The following is an 18395-nucleotide window of genomic DNA, read 5'->3' on the forward strand; positions in this document are numbered from 1 at the left end:
ACCATCCCCTCCATTACGGCTCCATTACTTCATAGACAATGTCCTTGACTATACACAGATTGGGTCTGTGTATCCCAGTCATTATTGCCAGATGGTTGCTGAGCCCCAGGAGAGCATCTTGACATCATGGGAGCCCTATACAGACTTTAGCCAAGGCTCAACCATGAGGAAGGAAAGAGCATTGTACAGACTCGGACTCACTGCCATTGAAGGTCAGCCACATATTGTGTGGCTGCCTCTAGGGCCAGTTTGGAGTACTGCTGCTCTAGAGTAACCATGACTTAAGCAGCCAAGTAAGCAAGCCCTTAGACAACCAACAGTGATTACTCACAAAGCTATTCAATACAATTCTAATGTAGTGTTTTGCCATGCCCAGGTGCTCAGAGTCCCTTCTTTGTCTTTTTTTTTTAATCAGGAGGGCATGTTTTCTTGGATTCATTTGCAGTTATGCCTATTCAGCAATAACGCAAGGATAGTTCATTGCTTGCTGTAGTCATTGCACTGGTTTACACCTAAGTGTTTCTGCTACAATACATTTAACCTAATAACATATCCTGCCTTTCAAGATAGAGGGTATCTCATCTGAAAATAAGAGGTTCTTTGAATTTTAACATCCCTGCTCCATTACTTCATAGACAGTGCCCTTGACTATACTATACTGATATAAAGTATGACATATGAAGCACAGCAGTGTAGCAATATTTGACATATAAAATTTTGGAAGGGAAGGGGGTGGGGATACATTTCTGAAGTCAAACACTGTATAATTCTCTTGAGAAGAGAGCTGCTATTCTGGCAAGATAACGAATGGTTTGCTTCCGTATAACATGCATCAGTATAATGTACTGTAGCTATAAGGCAGAATGATGATGACACATTTAATTTTAGAAATGATATGGTAGTTATATCCAGGTTTGCATTGACTGGGAAAGGAGCAGTTATATATGGGTTTTGAGCCATATAGCTGTACTACATTATCTTGTGAATTTAAATATTCATACAAAACCTTGCATTCGACCTTTCAAATCTTTACATACCACTTAGAGCAGCTAACAATCGTTTGAAGTAGTAACACACAATAAATACCAACAACAGCTGCAACAGGCATATAGCATTATGTAAAAGGCAAGAAGCAAAAGCCTACCTGATCTGGCTAAAGTTCAACTAATCTGGTCCAGTTAGGCTTTTGTTTCTTATCCTCAAGTTCAAATTCCCAGGGTAGCCTTGTTGATAGTTTCCTGAGTAAAACAATCCTGGTGGTGAATGCTGGGTTATTGAACAGTGAAACAATTGCTATATAGGACATGATCCTGAATGAGCATGCCAACCTGTCTTGTATTACAGAGAACTGGTTGGTTGAAAGGTGTGTATGTGAAGGATTGCCCTATCTCTCTCTCTCTCTCCCCAACCTTCTCTCTTTCTCAGCTTTGTCCACCAGAGTTCTCTGAAAGTGAGACCCAGAGGGCAGAGATACTGAGTTTCAGTGATTTATCTTGATTCCATCCCAGTGACCATATGGCCAATCTCACAATATGCTGGGCTAGAGTGAATTTATTTGAAGGTGTGTGCCTTGGATATAATAGAGAGATTCTGTTGGTATACCAGCCATTTCACTGTCTGATAGTTTTCTTTGCTGAATTATTTGAGATTGTCTCAGCAATAGCAAATAGTTTCCTCAGCTCATTATGCTAGTAAAGTTAAATATCTATGTTGAAGCTGCCCTTTTAGAAATGGTTCAGGATAGCCTGCCTTAAATCCTATTGTTACTCTGGCCTTTAGCAGATTCACTGAATAAATTGAATCTATCCATGTGTTGACGCACAATGCAATAATTTATTAAATTGAGCTTCTCAGGATGAAGCAACAGGTTCTAACCCATGTCTGTCACAACAATCTTGGATTCGTTTTAAGTGGTATCTTGCCCCATGTATACTGCTGGACACATTTTTAACCTTATTCTCTGCACTGAATAGGATGACAGTGATCAGAAATTGAATAAGTTTCCTTTTTTTCTGTTACACTGGACAGATCAGTACCTGGTGAGGTTTAGACTTCCTCAAACTAAAGTTTTTTCAGTGGTGGGGATTACCTAACAGAGTCCATCACCCTAGTGTCTGATGAATCCTAATGTTTCCTTGGAGCCTCTTGGAAATTTTCTTCTTGCCTCAGCAGGTGATTCTATAAGTCTTGGTTGATATTTGAAATACAAAAATGTCCAGAACAGTGGATACAACTGCTCATCACCATCCTCTCCTATGATAAAAAGTCAAACCAACCTTGGGTCCTTTAGAGGACTGCTTCTTAAACTGTGGGTCCCAACTGCAAAGGGGCACCCTTAGCTCAATGTCAGGGTCTTAAAAAATGGCAAAAGGTTTCTGAATGCCACCGATGTCCACAGAAAATGTTGCAGCTGTACTCCACAAAAAAGCAAATCATTCTGTTTAGCCAGCCTTGCAAATGCTGGTTTATGATTAGTAAATGTTTAATTTTATAGCTATTTTATATACCTGGATTCACATAAAAATTTCTTGGTCAGAAAGGGGGCACAAGTGAAAAAAGTTTAAAAAGTCCTGCTTTAGGGAACTAGAAGCAATCAAAAAAGGGAATGGGACTAAAATATAGTTGATGGGAAACTTGGGACGATATCACATTAGCATTCTAAAGCAGATGCATACATTTTGGAATTGCCCAATTTGCTCCTGCAGAATTCTGGGAAATGTAGTTTAGGGAAGCTGAGGATCTGACCGGGTGAGAATTTCAAAGGCATCCTAGGTGACCACTTTTGGCTAGAAGTTGACCATAGAGTCAAGCTAGAGAACCTGGAAATTTCTTTCCCCAGGTACAAAAATAAGTGGGAGTTTTTATTTGCATTTTTTTCCATTTTCAGAGGCCCTGCACCCTAACCCCAGTAAATGTGGAGGGCTGACTGTAGAGAACAGGGATATCATCTAGCCTCTCAAGAAATTGCATAGTGTGGGTGCAGCTGTCTGGTCCCCATCAAATTTTCATTCCCCCATATGCTTGCATATTGGAGGAATCTTTATACACCTTCCTTCAATTCAAAAAAATAATAATACTCAGAGCAGTGTGAAACAGTTGACAGTAAATGCAACAGAATAATAAACAATCCAAAAAGTTAAGAACAGGAACAGAAAGCTATTTAAATACTTTGAACATTCAAAACAGGAAGGGTAAAACCATAACAACTTCAGATCTACTACTGCACGCTCCATTATCAGCGTTAAAGATATCTGGAGGAGGAGAAAGACTGAAGGAAAATGCATTTTCTACTACAACTTTGGTTACTTTCGAGAAGTAGGAATTAAGGAGTTGTTAAGCTTTAAAGCATCTATAACAATCACTACTTCAGGAGGTCTAGGAACCATATCTGTAACCAATTTCTTTTTAAAATGGAAGCTCTGATATTTCCCCAATAGCGGGGACTTGCCTTGTAGCTCTCTATAATTTAGTTCCAGGAAAACAATTCACGAAATAATGAATGCAGTGCCTTGACTTCCCATATGATAACTCCCAAAACTTAAAACAGCATTTTCTTCCATTTCTTTAGGCATCCATTAGTAATAGCTTTGAAGTGTTTCCACCACTTACTGCTGTTCATTCATATCATCTTGTTTATGCAAAGAAAACTATTTGCTCCTTCACCAAAAAAGAAAGAAAGAAAAAATATTCCCGACATTTCTAAAATACAATGAAAGAAAATATTTTAAGCACAAGAAAAGGAAAGATTTGTGAACTTCTTCTTTTAAAGGAACTCTGGGAAATCTAGTTTAAAATATGCCAGTGGTACATGTTCCCACACCATATACCTGTGAGTATGACCTACCTTTGATAAACAAACTTGAAGGGGGTGCTTTGTAGGCTGTGAATGTGCTTACATTCTCTTTATTGCTGGTGAGAGATTTGACCATGAGCTCATCATTTCCCCCCTAATTTTAGTGTGGGTGTACATATATTTACACACACACACGTTTATTGGAAGCACTTATCTCAGTTGTGGCTATCCAAAAGTACAACTCCTCCATCAGAGTGGTGCTAATTGCTATGAAACAAAACTCAGAAACTGGTTTTCTGTGTTCATTCTTTCATGAAGTGAATGGTGTTAATTAGTAAAGTAAATGAATAAAAATGTGAGACACTCTAAGATGAGTAAATGTTTGTATAAAGGAGCTTATTTGAAATCCCTGGGTGTTCCATTGTAAAAGGAATATTAAACCTCGGGGGGGGGGGGGGGCAGTGACAGAGGGAGAAGTGCCTTTTATTTAGAATTGTAGTAATTCAAACTGTTGCTTCCAGAAAACCATATCACTGTAATCCAGATATCCATTTTCTCCATATATATTGCAAAGGTTGATATTCTATTTAATGTTAGTGGGACACAAATCGCTTTAGATGGAGGCAAAGACTGTGGTGGTAGTGCAACAGTGTAGGTTGGCAGGTAGCTTCCCTGCAATTCCAGAGGCAATTCCAGAGATGTGGTGGCAGTTCTTCCATTCATGGGGCAGAAGGCAGAGCTGCACTTGTGAGATATGTACTGTGTAAAGGGATATTCAAATGTTCCTTATGAAAGCACAGGTGCCCTGATCCCTGGATCCCACTTAATTATTTTTTTTTCCCATCAGGGTCCAGGATTATACTTTTGGACAAGGGAATAGAGTGTGTGATCACTTCTCAGCTTCAGGAGTTCTTGGGTGAGCTGGCTTATCTGGATACATTTCAATCTGGCTTCAGGTCTAATTATGAGACAGAAACAGCTTTGGTCATTTTGGTTGACCTCTGCTGGAAAGGGACAATGTCTCCTTGATAGACCTCTCAGTGACTTTCAATATTATCAACCATGTCATCCTTCTGAGTCACCTCTTTGGGATAAGATTTGCGTCACTGATCTCCAGTAACTGCATACTTTCCTAGAATGGTAAACCCAGAGGTTGCTGATGGAGAACTTCTGTTCTCACATTTCCTCTCTCACATCTAAGAATGTTCTCATGGGCATTCTCAGCTGTGGTGTCCTACATGTGTAATAGGATTTAAGGAGGGACCCAGAGTTGGTCATCCCTCCTTTCTACTTAAATCCAAGGAAATACTCTCAGTACTAAACCAGTGCCTACTGACTATGATGGCTTGGATGAGAGTGACCAACCTGAGACTCAATCAAAATAAGATGGAAATATATTGTTGAAGGCTTTCATAGCTGGAATCACTGGGTTGTTGTAGGTTTTTTTGGGCTATATGGCCATGGTCTAGAGGCATGTATTCCCATAGGAGAAAATGCCTCTAGACCATGGCCATATAGCCCGAAAAAACCTACAATAACCCAAGATGGAAATATGCTTGGACAGCTGGGAGACAGATCATAGAACAGTAATGCATCTTGTTCTGAATGGGTTTATGCTTCCTCTGAAGATGCACATTCATTTTCTGGGTGAACTCCTAGATTTCAGGCCTAAATGTGAATGCTCAGGTTTCCGCAGTGGCTAGAAGTGAATTTGCAATTTTTATGACCTCATCACCACTTCACTACCCCTTTAAGCATGGAGCCCACCGGCTCCCTTTACACGATACAGCACTACATCCAGTGGGCTCTGTGCTTAAAGGGGCAGCAAAGTGGAACATGTCATCACAGCAACAACACGGGATGCTTCCTGTATTGCCTTGGATCAATGGGGAGAAAATGGACAGTCAGCACTTCTTCCCATAGGATAACCCTACTGATAAGCTGGGCAATGTGGGTCATGGGGTGATGGGTTCTCCACAGCCCCTCGACAGAAATTGCTGGATAGACCATGATGCATGGCAATTCTGGCAACCAGTGTGAAGATGTCCCTAGCCTGCCAGGCCCAATCTACACAGCCACATAATGCAGTATAACTTCAAAATAAGAGTCTACATTGCCATATATTGCAGTTCAATGCAGTTAAACGGCATTATGAAACTGTATTGTGTGATACCTTATAAAGCCCCAGTTACTCCCATTCCTTGGAGTATCATCCTTGATCAGGGTGACATATGTCTTAGTTAAGTCCCAGCTGAATTACTCCCTCAAGGGGCTCTCTGAAGAGTGTTTGGGAACTTCAGCTCATCCAGAGAACTGCAGCCACATTGTTAGTGCATGCTCGTTACAGGAAGCACACAACACCCTTGTTACAATATGCCCACTGCTGCGAGTCTGTTTCCAGGCAAAATGAGTTCTTCTGGTTATGCTATACAAAGTCCAATATAGATTAGGTTCAATCTATTTGAAGGACCATGTCTTCTCATACAAACTTATCTGAGTGCTAACTTTAACAAGGGATATACTTCTTCCTATCCCACTGCTTTCACAGGCATCTCTGTGGTTCTTCCCAGATGCTGGAATTTTCTCCCTAGGTAGTTTAGGATGAGTTATTTCTGATATCCTTTTTGGTGTCAGTTGGCTGGGCAGCATTGGGACTTTCCCCTCTTCACAGAATGACCCTCAATTAATCTATGGGTCATATCAAAATCCATAATGTTATCCTCAAAATCTGCCCTCAATTTAAACACGAGATCAACTTATACATGAGTATATGGTAATTGTTAACAACAGGAGTGTACTATATCTAATTTTGATCTTAAAACAATAGTTTAATAATTTTAATAATGAGGTTAATTTAATGATATTTTATCTCTTGGTATGTTTTTTTAAAAAAACTTCATGTGATATGATTGCAATTTATTTTGCAAGTTGCTTTGAGTGTCAGGTACATCTACACTGTAGAATCAATGCTGAATGTATAGACTGCATGCTTATTTGTAACATGAACATGCATTTTTAGACCCTTTTAGTATTTTGAAGCTCTTTTAGTTTCTTTATACTGTTAGATATATTTTATCTTATTTGTTTTGTTAGCTTGTTTGAATTATTCACCAATTTTAATGTATAACTGTTGAAATCATTTAATTATAATTATGTGCCATGCTTAGATCTCATAAGAAATGAGTGACATATATTTATATTCCAACCACCAAAATAACCAGGAATCAAGCTTGCATAACACCCCAAGAAGATTCCCAATATAGTACCCTGGGGGTGTAGCATGTTTGATACATTCAACAGGAAGATGAATTCTGCAGTTCTTGGCCAGCATTACAGACAGCTTCCCAACAGGCATAAGAGGGTTATATATATTTAGTAAACCTCAAACCATAGTTAATATTGGCATGGAAAAGAAATCCATAGAGTAACAGCTTAAAATCTTCTTATTTTCTATGAGAACATCTCAACCTATAGTTTCTTCTCTCACATCACCCATGGACTAACTCTGAGAGCTGTGTAGGAGTGAATTTTCAATGTATTTTGCTGAATTTTATATGTTGGAAGCCTCTTTGGGTCCTTTTGTAAAGGAGAAAGGTGGAATATAAACACATGTGGTGGTGGTGGTGGTGGTGGTGATGATGATGATGATGATGATGATGATTATTATTATTATTATTATTATTTTCTGTTGACTACTTTTGTTTGCTATCCCCACAATTTCTATATGGCGAAAATGGGCTGCTTAAAAAGGCATTATTTGTTTAGAACTTCACTGCTTAATATTTGGGGATTGAGCTCATATTTGTTCCTCATATATTTATCACACCTAAGGGACTTGTGTGTCAGTTTAGGAAGCCTGCAATCATCTGTTTTTATCAGTATGCTTTCCTCTGCTATAAGACAATCTGTTGAACATCATTAAATCCTATTTTACTCCAGCAGTAAGCTTCAATATCCTATGACGTTCTTGAGAAGCCTAGGATGGTACCATATTTGTGATGAATTCCCTACCTATTTGGCTAGGTAAAGCCTAGAAAAGTAGGTCCAGGAAGTTCGGCAGTCATTTTGGAAAGGGTGCGGGGGGAATCCATTTTAGATACTCATTTCCTGAAGGGGCCGTGCTGAAATATATACAGAAAGTTTGGAGTGGAGCAGAGAGAGTCAAGGAAGCCTGAAGTTGGTCAGTTAGCTAGCAGAGATAGCTAGTGAGAAGATTTTACAGCTATTAGGGAAGAATAGCTGGTGGAGGAGTGTAGAGATATATCCAGGAAAGGACTATCTGTGGTGGAGTTTAGAATTACTTTCAGAAAAGAAATCCTCTCAGTTATTCCTGGAAGGAGAGAAGAATGTTTATGTAACTAAGTTTGAACGGCTTAAAGAAACCACACGCTTTTAAGTCAATATTGTTATTGTTTATTGCTTTGTTTATGAGGTTATGTATTGTCTGTATTGCTGTTGTTGCTGTTTTTATTGATGTATTTGGGCTCGACCTCTTGTAACCTGCTCTGAGTACTTCGGGAGATGGTAGCGGGGTATAAATAAAGGTTTATTAGTATTATTATTACTTCAGAACAGCTAAGCTTAATGGCTGTTTTGTTCAAGTTCTCTTAAATAAACATCATTTTTTATTGTTCACAAGATCTGCCTCACGTGTACATCTGTGCAGTTTTACTGAAGTAACCAAAAGTCTAATGGTGGCAGCATATGTTTTAAAAGAGTAATCTTTTCAGTGTTACCTCAGAAGACAAGCCTGAGTGCGACTCCAGCACAATCTTGCCTAAGATACTTCAAGTATGCCAAGGGCTTAACATTGCTTTTAAGTTTGGTGGGTGCCAGAGTTCTTTCAAAGGGGTTTCTTCAGCCAGAAGAAAGTTCCAGCTTATTACAGCTTTTAATTTTGATTTTTAATCACAGAGCCTCTATCTTTTAAAACTGGTAGCAGTTGCTGGGATTTACGCAACAAATAAGCTTCAATCCTTTATAATATTCAAGCTCAAAACAAAGGGACATATTGAACATAAGCAAGTTAGAACCTGGCCAGGAATGCAACTATTCTTAAGAATAGTATAAATGTTGCATGGAGAAATGACTTAAGAATAGTATAAACATATCTACATGGAGCCCCCAGTGGCACAGTGGGTTAAACCCCTGTGCTGGCAGGACTGAAGACTGACATGTTGCAGGTTCAAATCCGGGGAGAAGCAGATGAGCTCCCTCTATCAGCTCCAGCTCCTCATGCGGGGACATGAGAAAAACCTCCCACAAGGATGATAAAACATCAAATCATCCGGGCGTCCCCTGGGCAAAGTCCTTGCAGACGGCCAATTCTCTCACACCAAAAGCAGCTTGCGGTTTCTCAGGTCGCTCTTGACATGACAAAAAAAACCATTTCTACATGCAACATTTTCACAAAGTTGTGTTTTATTGCTTTTCTAGAGGAGCCGCAGTGGTACAATGGGTTAAACCCTTGTGCCAGCTGAACTGCTGACCTGAAGACTTGAAAATTGGCAGTTTGAATCCATGAGAAAGGGTGAGGTCCCTTCTGTCAGCCCCAGCTTCCCATAGTAAAACATCCAGGCATCCCCTGGGCAAAGATAGCCAATTCTCTCACACCAGGGGTGACTTGAAGTATATTCTCGAATCGCTTCTGACATGATAAAAAATCACTTTTCTGTGGTTGGAACAGTAGACATTTATGTGAAGAAACCTTTCTACAAGAAATAGAGTTAATCCAGTGGCCAGAAATAAATTGCTATAATAATAAAGCACACACAGTATAAAATGTTATAATGTAGATAATTCAGTAAAGCTAGTAGCGAGATAAGGCATTTGTTGCATTGAATCCCAAACTCAATTTATTTATGTTCAGAAGCTTAGATGTGTCTGAATGAAAAGAACCACAGAAAAGGCTGATTGAAAAGAAATTTCCAGTATCAAGATTTGCTGCTAAATGTATCTTACTTTCAAGAGTGGGGTAACATGTAGCATAAAAGACTTCTATTTCAAAAAATCTTAAATGAATCATTCTTTTGATCCAAATTGTTATGTTCTATCTAGTTCATATTCAATTATTCTCCTCGATTTTTTAAAATACTTGTAGGGACAGATTTTTCAAAGTGTACATAGGATACCATTATATGCAGAAGATGTAAATATTATACATAATTTGCTTCATTCTTGATGAAAAACTAACAAGATAGGAAGACATCTCCCTGAAAAACTTGCAAGATTTTTTTTAATAAGTAGCAACAGCAGCAACAACAACGGGGAAGGAGGTTTAAAATGTAGTGTTTTTGAGACAAAAGGAAAACCCCATGATTTTTAAGTGAGGTGAAGGGGTTAAAATATTTTTTTTCATTTTTCTTTAAAGGAAAAGAGTGCATCACTAGTGCAAGTACTCTGAAAAATATCCACATTTTGCTGAAGACCCTAGTACAAACATATGGAAAAAATGTTGTTTATTCATTCAGTTGCTTCTGACTCGTGACCTCATGGACCAGCCCATGCCAGAGCTCCCTGCTGGCCGTGCCCCCCCCCCCCAGTTCCTTCAAAGGATCCCATCCATCCATCTTGCCCTTGGTTTGCCCCTCTTCCTTTTTCCTTCCATTTTCCCAAGCATCATTGTCTTCTCCAAGCTTTCCTGTCTTCTCATTATGTGGCAAAGTACTTCATCTTTGTCTCTAATATCCTTCCCTCCAGTGAGCAGTCAGGCTTTATTTCCTGAAGTATGCACTGGTTTGATCTTCTTGCAGTCCAAGGCACTCTCAAAATTTTCCTCCAGCACCACATATGGAAAAATAATTTCTTATAAATGAAAACAGAAGTCTAGATATAAGATTCATGCCTTGAACTCCTTTGACTTCTCATGTCATGCAGCATTGCACTACATATCTTTCTTGTACTCCTCCTCCTCCACCAACACTACCAGGAGTAGTACTGTTAGTACCACTATTGCACACCCACCACAATGTGTTTATTCGAATTCAAATGTCTTTCCTTAAGATGAAATGCATGGTATAGAGAAACCATCCTTATTGCTCTGATAGCCATCAAAAAAACAAATGAGAGAATTAATAACCATTGCAAATAATAAGAACTGTTCTCTAGCAAATAAAATAAATCTTAGTTCCATTGATTTTGACCTGGTCTTAAATTACTCCAACATTATACTACTCACAACTTGATAGCCAATTCTCAAATCACACTGGCCACCACACATTTTGGTGCCTCAAATGTTAGCCTTGTTTCTAGGTATATTTAACTTGCTGATTCCAGAAATGGCTCTAGTTTTTCCCTACCAATGTTACTTTTTGAGATACAGAATATATGTCATATAGCAGTTGCCATCTGCTTGCAAACAGAAAACCATGATAACCATATCTAAGGAACTAGAGCTGATGCAGTCTATCCAGTACAATTTTCTGAATCAGTTCCCCAAGTAAACCCAGAAACAGGTCTAAACACAAAGACACCAATAAATTTGGGGCTGTGTTATCCTTAAAATAAGCACATTGTGCTGTTTTTGTTGGGATGCTGCTGAAATTTGGTGGTCTCATTTTTCAAGGGTATGTGCAACAGTGATGGTGGGATGCATGTGGCCTAGATGTGATATGTTGTCTGCCTACAACATAAGAAATTTTATTTTACAGGAGAAATGTTTCTTTGAAATGGGACAAATTCTTGTTACTTTCCAAACATTTTTATTGTAATGTAATACAGTAGGAATGTGACAAGACAACAATGGAAGGTTTCCCTAAAAGGCATAGTGCCTCAATCTACTTATGTTGTAGCTTTCTTTTCTTTTAATTTCATTCTGCACTGTAATTATCCCCCCCCCCCCCCCAAGTCAAAGCCTCTAACAAGATAATCTCTCTTGACTGTAACCATCTGTCTCTCTTGTGATAACGGCTACCAGTATTCGGATGTGGTGGTCGAGGTCTTGCTATGGCTCTCACTGGCATGTAGCCACTTACCACATCCTCTTCATGCTTTTCAGGTTGTAAAACTGCTTGAGCCTGAGAGTTCCTTCTTTCAACTCTCTTTGGCAGGAAAGTATTTCATTGGGTTTGTTTCCCTTGATTATGATACTGAATAAACAACCTCCTACTAGGCCCTGTATGTTAAGCAGAGCTTGAAAAGAAATTATTTTTCATCACAATCTTTAGAATTTCCCAGCCAGTGGAATGTTTAGAGAATTTGAAGAAAATGTAAAAACATATAACATTTATATTTTAATCATATTATGTTAAACAGTCTACTATAGTAGAGCTGGACCTCCTCAAAAGCATGAGATGCCTACTTCATGCTTGCAATGGAACCTAAATGTCTGTTTCTCCAACATTTTTAGATCTATCAGGATGAAGCTCCAATGTGGGCAGTCTTTAGGAGGAGCCTGAAAATGTGGTTATTCCAGTGTGCCTTCCCAGAATAAGGAAACTGCCAGCAATATGTCCCTAAATGCACTTTAGTAGTGATCTAGGATTGTCTGCATACCCACTCTTCCCTGATTTGCAACACCGCCCACACACCGTAGAGTGCCGCTCAGCCCCATTACCCTCATTAGCTGAAAGATTCAGCTGCTCGTGATCCATTCTACTTAAGGCTTCAGCTGGGTCCTGCCCAGTCCATTTTTGGCATTCCAGCTGCCAGATCACTGAATTTTCCCAAATGGAATTCTGCACACCCTTAGAATTCAGTGCACAGGTTGAAGTTCAAATCTAAGCTTATCCATAAAGACACAACCTTCAACCAGTCACTCTTTTCCAGCTAACCTTACCTCAGAGTCTTGTTTCATAAATAAAAAGGGGAAAATCATGTATGCCCCTTAGACAAAAGATAGGCAAATAAAATAAAATGTGGTGATGCAACTACAATGCAAATACCATGTTCAAGTGAGAAATTTGTCCAATATCCAAGCCTTTGAAAAGATACTCCTTTGGACTTAGACTCCCAGCGTTATTGTTTCAGTATGTTCATTTACAGAAATGGCTATGAACATTTGAAAATGGTATAGAAAAAGTAACTTCTCCAAGCTCTGATATGAGTTTGAATAGTTTTTCAGCTGCTGAAGCACTAAGATCATAATAAGGGAAGATTTTCAAGAAGGTCAATATACTTACAGGAACATTGTTAAACAATGCCTATAAGAGGCTTTAAATGCTCATGAAATACACAAATATCGGAATCCCGGAAGTGGGTTCTATTTTATTATTTCAGAGAATATACCTATCCCAGCTCACAATAAACTGAAATGAAATTAGGTTATAATTTCTAATATTATAGGTTGGTGATGTAAGGAGATAACATAAGATGACAGTTGGTCTTAATTCTATTCAGACCACATGTCAATGCATTTTCTCTCACCAGTTGCAATAAATATATAAAGAGGAAATGCTTCAGACATCCCATGTATATGGGCTGCCCTCATGTAGAAATAAGAGCCAAGCTATTCATTTCCTTTGTATTTCACATAAGACCATATTTGATTATGCTTCTTCCTCCCCCCCCCCCTAAAATTGAGAACAGTTATGCTTTTTTAATTGCAATACTTTATTTTATTTTTAAGACATAAATGTAAAGGAGGGGTGAAAGAAGAGGTAAAAATATGGGATTGAAATGTGAAGTACAGTAATGTGGGCTATATATATATGTTTACACAGTATATGAGCTGCATATATAGAGGGACCTGAACTGCTCTCTTTCACACACACACAAATATCAATGAGTACTAATCCAACACAAAATTAATACAGTACAATATATTCAATAAGAAAGAGCTCACATCATGTGTCACAAGAGAACATTATTATGGTACACTGCCAACATTTAGATAACTGCTTTCTTGAAAGGTGTAGAAGTTACTAATATCACTACTATACCTTTTAAGAAAGCAGTTAAAAGCTGTAATAGTGACCAATATGAGCACCCTGGTGGCACAGCGGCTTAAACCGCTCAGTTGCTAAACTTACTGACCAAAAGGTCAGCAGTTCAAATCTGGGGAGCAGGGTGAACTCCCGCTGTTAGCCCCAGCTTCTGCCAACCTAGCAGTTTGAAAACATGCAAATGTGAGTAGATCAATAGGTACCGCTTCTGTGGGAAGGTAATGGCGCTCCATGCAGTCATGCTGGCCACATGATCTTCGAGGTGTCTACAGACAATGCCAGCTCTTCAGCTTAGAAATGGAGATGAGCACCACCCCCCAGAGTTGGACACAACTAGACTTAACAACATGGAAAACCTTTAGCTTTAGCTTTTAGTGACCAGTATACCCAACCATCATTTTTGTTGAAGCAGAATCGTATCAAATCTATAGAGATGCTAGATATAAGCCATAAGAGATTAACACTGCCACATTTTGTGCTTTTAAAAACATTATTTCTTGGTTTCAATTTCTTTGAGATTACAATTAATGTTTCAAACATAGCAGAAGTGAGTTCAGGTGTTAACTGAACATATTGCTAAAAAGGAAATGGTGTGTAGGTTGCATTTCAAAAACATAAAAATGTAGAAAATGTAAGGGCCTATTGAAGAGGAAGATTATTTGAAGAACATGCATTTGGAACTAAAGAAATCTGAATCACAGACAAGCCTAACCACCAGGTGTTTTATGCATTTATAACAAGAAGTTGGAGTCCTGAAATGTTGGTCTTGGAGGGCAGCCATTATTTGTAGCTTCATTCCCACCCACCAGCCTCACACACCACAATGTATGGTGTATCAACATCCCTCCTCTCCTTCAGGAAGAAGCTAAAAACCTGGATGTGGGGACCAAGCGTTCGGGTAAGCTGGCAGATGGACAAAGACAACCAATAATGACCAGAGTAGGAAAGGACAATGACAATGCTAAATGGTTTACGGACTTGGATTTGGTGAACACTGACCACACGATGCTTTATTGCTGCTAGTATACTGTCTGATGGTTTTAATTAGTTATAACTGTGATATTATGTGGTAAATTTGTGTATTGCATAGTGTATTGTATGTTGTAATTGTTAGGCATCGAATTGTGCCTTTTGTAAGCCGCCCTGAGTCCCCCCTAGGGGGTTGAGAAGGGCAGGGTAAAAGCACTCCAAATAAATAAATAATAAATAAATGTATTTTCCAACATGTGCAGAAGATACTGGAAAAAGAGAAACCTGTCAATAGCTGCAGGTTGCACCACGTTCCTGTTACCTATCCTCCAGTACTGAAGGGAAATTGGGGCAGATCTCTCCTCTTCCCACATTCTTCCTCTCTCTTCCCCTTATAATTATGTTAAATGTTGTTGTTTTTTTTAATTTATTCTTGACTAATATTACTGGAATTGCAAAGTTGCTTGAAGAATTGGGAGCCGCAGAACTGCAGGAGGGCAGATTCATAAGGCTAAGCAGGAATACAACGGATGGACTGTGGATTGGCACAGCCATGTGACTGCAGAGAGGTGCTATAGTGAGAGTGATAATCCTGTTACATTGCCACTAGCTATGATCATGGGCAATCAGCTTCTTATGATAAAGTCCTTTGAACAGCTGAAAGGCAAAGAATAGCTATTGAAACTGGAAAAAAAACAAACATCTGGATTGTTGCTTACATGATTTTAATATGTTGTAAGCCGCTTTGGGTTCCGTGAGGGAGAAAAGCAGGATATAAATAAAGATTTATTATTAATTTATAAAAGAATATTGCTATCACTTTATTTTCAGATCATATTCTTCTTTTTTAAGTCCTTGTTGTGTAGCATGATTTGCCATCATACTGCTCCTGGGGTTGGTACATGGCCACCTAATACATTGTGTTTCGTTTACAAATTGTGTTAGTGCCTGTGACAAGCCACCTTCAAGACTGCTCCCCTAACCTGATGTGGCTATCATTAACATCTATAGCAACTAACAAACAATTCATGAGTGTGGATATGGTTGTTCAGGTGCTGTTGGATTTTAACTCAAAGGAGTTCCATAGCAAATGGTGAGGAATGCTAAGCATTGCAATCCCACAATCCCTTTGCCCTCCTCTGCTTCAAAGCTGTTTCAAAGCTTCAGGTGACTGACACATTAACAATGAAAAAATTGATAGCAATGCTTTTACAGTGTTTGGAGATAACTTCTGAATGACACAGTGTGGGTCAAATCCTTCTCCTATATAGACTCACAAGTGTCAATAAATAAAAGACTTTCCTTCATTAAATTCCACAGTGGGTTTGATATCAGTTTTCACAAGAATTTTGGAATAGGGCCATTTGAGCTGGGCACTAGCTTGAAATTCCATTGAAATAATTGAATATTCATAGCTTTAACTTTGGGCTGTTGGATTGAAGCCTGGGGTGTGCAGAACATGGCCCTGAAACACATCTCTGCTCCCATAAATTGATAAAAGATAGGGATATCTCTTCTTTTAAATCAGTCACAAAAAGCCACAGTATGAGTCCAGGTGGCTCTTGGTTTTGTTCCCTTGGACTATGTTCCATTTGAGCACACCAACTCTATCCTATTAGTTCAGACTCTATAGCAGAAATAACTCAACTGCCAGGAACTTGTGGAAATAGTTTTATTAATTTGTTTGCATTTTTTACTCAATCCTGAGAGACTGAGGTACTGGAAAGTATCTATTTCTCAGGAAAAAGAATCATACAGTTCAATAAAATACATACTAGAGAGTACGCACATGCACATATATAATGACGTTATTTCTGGCTCTCAATAGGAATCCATTAATTCACATGTAGCACAACAGGACATTTTCATCCATATGAAATGCTGAATGCTACTGAAGAATTGAATGTGCTTTGGTTGTTAGAGGGTGGGTGCTATTTGCGTGGTGGAGCTGACTTTTCCTCTGTTGGGGTTCGGAAACATAAAATACAAACATTGTACACTTTCTGGCAGATTAACCAGTCAAGGAATCCACAGCTTCGACATGAACAGGGTTGCTTATGACAGATGCCAGAATCCTGTTGGGATCTCGTGTCTTTGTAAGTAGAGTTCTGTCTGTGGCTATTGCAATTGTGCTAAAATGTTTTTCAATGACTGTTGTTTTAAAATTCAGATATTCAACATTACCTCCCCCGCCCCCCATGCAAAAGATGGGAGTATTTATTGTAATATAATGCCATCTAGGGGTAGAAATCTGTGTTGCTTTGGAGTATATTATATCTTTTCAGACATGATATTCGGGGGGAGGGGGGGGAGGCAATAATGGGAGCTTGCAGGCTGCTGCTGTATCCAGAGAAGGATGGATGTTTATCATGTTCCACATTCATGTCAGAGGTCACATCATGAAGCTAAAGCGGTGCTTCTCACCCCGAATGAAACATCTTTGACAATGTCAACAGTTTTATTAGTAGTATTCTGACCGTTCTCCATCCCTTCCCATCAACAAGTTAGTTAGACATTCTGCAGCATACCCACTATTGTTGTTCTTATACACTTTCAAGTCATTTTTGACTTGCTGTGACCCTAAGGCAAATCTACCACAGGATTCTTTTCACAAGATTCTTTGAGAGAAGGTTTCCTTTTGCCTGCCTCTGCGGCTGAGGGAGTGTGACTTACCCAAGATCACCCAGTAGGTTTCCATAGATGAGTGAGGATTCAAACCCTGAATTTCTGAGTTGTAGTTCAATGCTCAAACAACTGCATCATGCAAGTTCTCTTCCATTATGTTTTATTTCTTAAAACTAAAGTGGAAGGAAATGGGTAGAAAGATTTCAGAAAATATTGCATTCTTTTTGTTTTGTTTTTGTTTGATCAATTGGAAAGATAAAATACTATTATTTTGAAAGTTGGTATGTCCTATGGTTTAATTTGACATTTTATTCTAAAACTGGTCTCCAAACTTGTATCTCCTTGTACATTGACTTCATAGCTACACTAGGATGGATTATTATTATTATTATTATTATTAATATTAATATTTTACTGACACAAAAGCACAGTATGTCACAGCAAACGAGATGTATATGCTGGATTTTTTTTTATCAAAAATCAGAAGTCGAACACTTCCCAAGCATCTAGGACTGTGTGATCTATTTTCAAATGATGCGCACAGATCCAAGTAAGGTGGCCTTTTGCAGTTGATAGATTGTGATTTTGTCGATGTTTATTGTTTCCAAATGCCGGCTGAGATCTTTTGGCATGGCAGCCAGTGCACTTATTATTATTATTATTATTATTATTATTATTATTATTATCTATATATATAAATTTGTTAGGGGCATCCAATGAGGAAACAAAACTCAAAAACCCCCCAACGAAACTTAACCAAAATTCCCATGCCCATAACACAACCCACAAGGTACAAACATATCTACTCAAAATGAAAAACAACACAACAACACACTCACAAAACAGCAAAACAACAAAACTCAAAAATCCCCCAACAAAACTTAACCAAAATCCCCGTGCCCATAATACAACCCACAAGGTACAAACATATCTACTCAAAATGAAAAACAACACAACAACACACTCACAAAACGGCAAAACAACAAAACTCAAAAATCCCCCAACAAAACTTAACTAAAATCCCTGTGCCCATAACACAACCCACAAGGTACAAACATATCTACTCAAAATGAAAAACAATGAAGTTCCCTGGCGCGCGCGCACATGGCCTTCCGGCCAACGCTCCC

The sequence above is a fragment of the Anolis sagrei genome, chromosome 3 (genome assembly GCF_037176765.1).
Source record: "Anolis sagrei isolate rAnoSag1 chromosome 3, rAnoSag1.mat, whole genome shotgun sequence".
Lineage (NCBI taxonomy): Eukaryota > Metazoa > Chordata > Lepidosauria > Squamata > Dactyloidae > Anolis > Anolis sagrei.